Source organism: Marmota marmota, unplaced genomic scaffold, assembly GCF_001458135.2.
Source record: "Marmota marmota marmota unplaced genomic scaffold, marMar, whole genome shotgun sequence".
Lineage (NCBI taxonomy): Eukaryota > Metazoa > Chordata > Mammalia > Rodentia > Sciuridae > Marmota > Marmota marmota.
This window is the reverse complement of record NW_026000026.1, coordinates 69,507,300-69,511,854: the sequence shown is the minus strand read 5'-3', so window position 1 is coordinate 69,511,854 and position 4,555 is coordinate 69,507,300.

Genomic DNA, 4,555 nt, shown 5'->3' with positions numbered 1-4,555 from the left:
AGTTTTGACAGGTGAACTGGTCCCTAGTTGAACCGCCATCTCACTCTGCAACCTCAGACAACTCCCTGAGCTTCTCTGGGTCTCAGTTTGTCCTTCTGCAAAGTAGGCGCAGTAAGCTCAGCATATCCTCCTCACCTCCTGAAGGTGATTATTGAAGATTCATGTCTGAGTGGGCACATGCAAGCCTTATTGATTATAAAAGACTGCAGCCGGATAACAATATAACATTAATAAGTTAGCAAAAATGTCCATTTAGTTCCCTAGAGCAACTCTATGCAGCATGTATTGTCCTCTACTTGCAGGGGAGAAAACGGAGCCTATGATAGCAGATTTATTCAGGTTCACCCAAGGAATTGGAAACAATCCTAGGACTCAAACTTGTGTATCATTTAGCTTTCATCCTGTATTTTTCCTTCCCAGGCATGGTGTTACCTGAAAAAGACTTGCCCCCCCCCCATGGCTTTAGTACGTGAGGGATGGTCTTAAGGGTGCCAGATTTGCCCCTGCCCCTGGTTACCATAGACTTAATCATAGGCCACTCCCAAGCTAAGTGACAAAGCTGTTCTGGGATCCTAGGAATCAGGAGGTCGGGGATGACATATGATCAGCAACCTAGGCAGAATCCCAAACGAGGACATGGACAGTGGGGTAGCCTCATGGCAAAACTTAAATCCAGGTCTCTCCGCTCTCAGAACAGAGCTCTATTCACTACAGGATTGTTTTCCCAGCAGGACTGTCTTGGCTGTGATTCCTAGTCCTTTTCCCTCCCTAGAGGCCAAGAAGGGAATAGGAGGGGGAGCAGCTTAAGACTTAAGAAGGGCAGAGACCCGACAAGTGGGTGATGCCAACAGGGTCCCAGTGCTGACTGGGTTAGTATCCTCCAGGTTCAAATTGGTACCCGTGGTCTGACAGTCAGTGACTGTTTAAATCTGGCTGCAGCGGTTGGGTGCAGGAGGTAACTGCAGAAGGCAGTAGTGACTTTGGGGTCAAATCTGAGCTAGGGTTGAATCCTAGCTCCACCACTTCCTAGCTCTCTTAGCCTTACCTACCCGTCTCTAAAATGGGATGATAAGACAGTTGTGAGGATTCAATGAGTTAATTGTGGCGCTACTGAGTCATGTGTTTAAAATGCCTGGTAGCTACTTATTCATTCACGAATTCATTCATTCAATAAAAAATTATTGAGCACCTAGCAGGTATAGAACAGCCTGCCAATGGCTCAGCTATAATGGTAAGAAAAATAGTCAGACCCTCTGGGAGCTTAGACTCTGGTAAGGAACAAAGTAGTTAAACAAATGAATGCACAAACACAGTTAGAAAGTGATAAGGAACAAGAAGGCAAAGTACAATCTGATTCTGAGAGGGAATATCAGGAAATGGGAGGAGTCAAAGGAGACTTCCCTAAGTGGATGCTGTCTGTGGTGAATTGATGGATGTGGTTCACCCATTCATGAATGAGAGGGTGAGAGAAAAGGGGCAAGTCAAGAGGAAGGGTATGAAGTCAAGGAGGGTAGTGGGAGTGGGGCTGGAGGGCACAGCACACGATCTGAGGGCCACAATAGAGAGGGTCATTGTTTGTTTTTTTTTTTTTAATTTTATTGTGTGTTTTTAACATTGTAGGAAACTAGAGGGTTTTTGTTTTTTTTTAAGAGAGAGAGAGAGAGAATTTTTTAATATTTATTTTTTAGTTTTTGGCAGACACAGCATCTTTGTATGTGGTGCTGAGGATCGAACCTGGGCCGCACGCATGCCAGGGAAGCGCGCTACCGCTTGAGCCACATCCCCAACCCCTAAAAAACATATTTTAGAGACAGGGTCTCACTGAGTTGTTTAGGCCTTGACAAGTTGCTGAGACTGGCTTCCAACTCACCATCCTCCTGCCTCAGCCTCCCGAGCTGTTGGGAGCTTGCTTCGCATTGCCTGGTGACCACAGGACTTTCTATTTTTAGGAGAGACCATAGAACACATGGAATCTACTTGCGTTTTCAACTGGGTGTATGAAAGATCTATTCCCACTGGAATGAGTTTAAAGGGATGACAAAAAGTAAAGTTCTTTTTAAAAAATTATACCCCATAAGCCCTATAAAATTGAACATTTTGGTTCTGTATCATCAAGTAGATCTACAAAATCTATCTTCCAAGAACATATATTTGCATTTTGGAGGGGGAAAATGGTCATTGAATCAATTCATTTGTTTTCTGAGAATACATACTTTGGGCTTAAGGCACTTAAATGCAAGGAAATCCTTGCCCTCTGGGAGCTTACATCTTGGGTTTCATGCAAAGTATGTTATGAACTTTAACAGTTATGTCAAAAAGGGACCTATGTTGCTTAAGTGGAGAAGAGTTAGGAGGGTTTTGATTCTAATGATTCACTCACAATTTTTACTTTTGGTGCTGGGAATTGAACCCAGGGCCTTGGGCATGCTAGGCAAGCACTCTACCACTAAGCCACATCCCTAGCCCTTATAATTATTATTTTTTAAAATTTTTAGTTGTAGTTGGACACAATACCTTGATTTCATTTATTTATTTTTATGTGGTGCTGAGAATTGAACCCAGTGCTTCCCATGTGCTAGATGAGCACTCTTACTGCTAAGCCAAAACCCAAGCCCCTAATTAAGATTTTGAAGCTATCATATTGCCCTCATTCTCCAAGCACAGAGTAAAACTTCTATTTGAGATGTTTAGAGAGAGATACAAGCCAAATGTACAGATTGCATCTTGACTGAGCTACCACGAAACCAGTCCTTAGTGGAGCAGATTTAAAAACTTACATTTCACTTCACTCAAGTTTAATCATGCTCCAAGAAATTCATTTGGATAAAACAACTTCATAATTCAACCCACTGAACAAAAGCCGATTTAGAAATCATGCTGTGAATTTATTCATTGATGAAGATTGTAGAGCTAGCACAATTAGTCCTACTAATGTGCCTTAGACAATCACTTCTCATCAGGTGTCTTGATTTACTTAAGAGAGCCTCTAAGTGATGAAAAGGCTACTTGCTGAAGTTTGGGATCAGAGTGTGCGCCTTTCTATGTTCATAAAGGACATACAAAATTTAAATTTGCTAGGATAAAAATTTCATGAAGGCAGAAATTTTATTTGCTGACATTATCTTAAGAGGCCAGAACACAGAAAGAACTCAGAATTTACATTTATATGTATGCATATACAAATATATACGAGTTATATATGCATATACATACATATATATATATATATAGTTATATATAATCTATACACACACACTTTTTTTTTTTTTTCCTTCCCATCTCCCTGTTGCTGAGGATCAAACCCAGGGCCTTTCACATGGTAGTCAAGTGCCCTACCACTGAGGTATATCCCCATCCCCGAATTAAGACTGTTAATTGCCCTGGAAAAAGGTATTTGGACCTGGTCATAAGAATCAGTTACCTCTCTCTTGGACAGAGTGAGAGGCTTGCAACACATTCTTATTCAGATTCTGCTGGTTCTAGACTCTTTGTGGACCCCACCCTTCAGTTATGACAGCATCAAATTGTCATTAGGTTACAGATGATTTATTTTAGTCTCTCTGACGAAATTTGGGAGCCACCTTGGTCTCTGTAACACATTTACAGATCATCTCATAGGGTGACTTTTTATTTCTATAAATCTTGTCCCGAGTTCTGTGAGGGTTCTTATTTTATATTTTCCAGCTTACCGACTTGCAGCTCAGGCAGGTAGGGGACAACCGAATTGTGATAGTTCATATTTTTACAGACCCCCAGAGTTCTTTGTGCAGGTGTGGATCTACCCGCCCTCAAGGAGTCCAAAGGCGGAACACTGCGTTTTTCTCAATGGAAGATCTCAAAGCCCTTAACAGACTAAAGCAAAGAAGAGATTGGCTGACTATTCATTTGTTTGTGAGCCTGAGGGAGTTGCAGGGTTGGTCTGGGTGGCTACGTAAGCAAGGACAGACTTTTTTTTTTTTGAGACAGGGTCTCACTAAGTTGCTTTGCTAATTTGAATTTGAGATTCTCTGCCTCTTTTCGGCCCTGCCTCTGAAGATCCAGTTTAGTATATGAAGCTCCCTGCGAGCATGCAGCTTTGCAACTTCCACATTCCGGAACCCTCTTGTTAACAGAGCTCTATGATCTCTGTGGAGTCTAGGTCAGGTCTTTGGGTGAACAGGGTGGGGGAGGGCGAGCAAGGCGCAGGTGCAGCCCGATAGTCCCCGTCTAACCAACACAGCTGGGAATGGGAACGTGAGTCACCACTCAGGCCTGCTAGGCAGCTTCCATACTCCTCATCAAGATGAGGGCGCCTCGTACTTTTCTGGCATTCTGAGGGGGGCAAGGTACCCTCGGCAGAGACCAGCCTTACCCTCAGACTTCCGGATTTTCCCTTTATCCCCCTACGTCCCCTTCCCAGTTTCCTTTCTCCTTCCCTCGGTCAGGCACGCGCCTAGCTTCTCACACCCTAACTCAAAAGTTCAAGTGTTGACTGGGGAAGTAACTCAATCCACAAGCCGGCTGACTGCGGCGCTGAGGCCAGGGAGCGTGGGACACTTAGCCGTCCGGGCGGCTC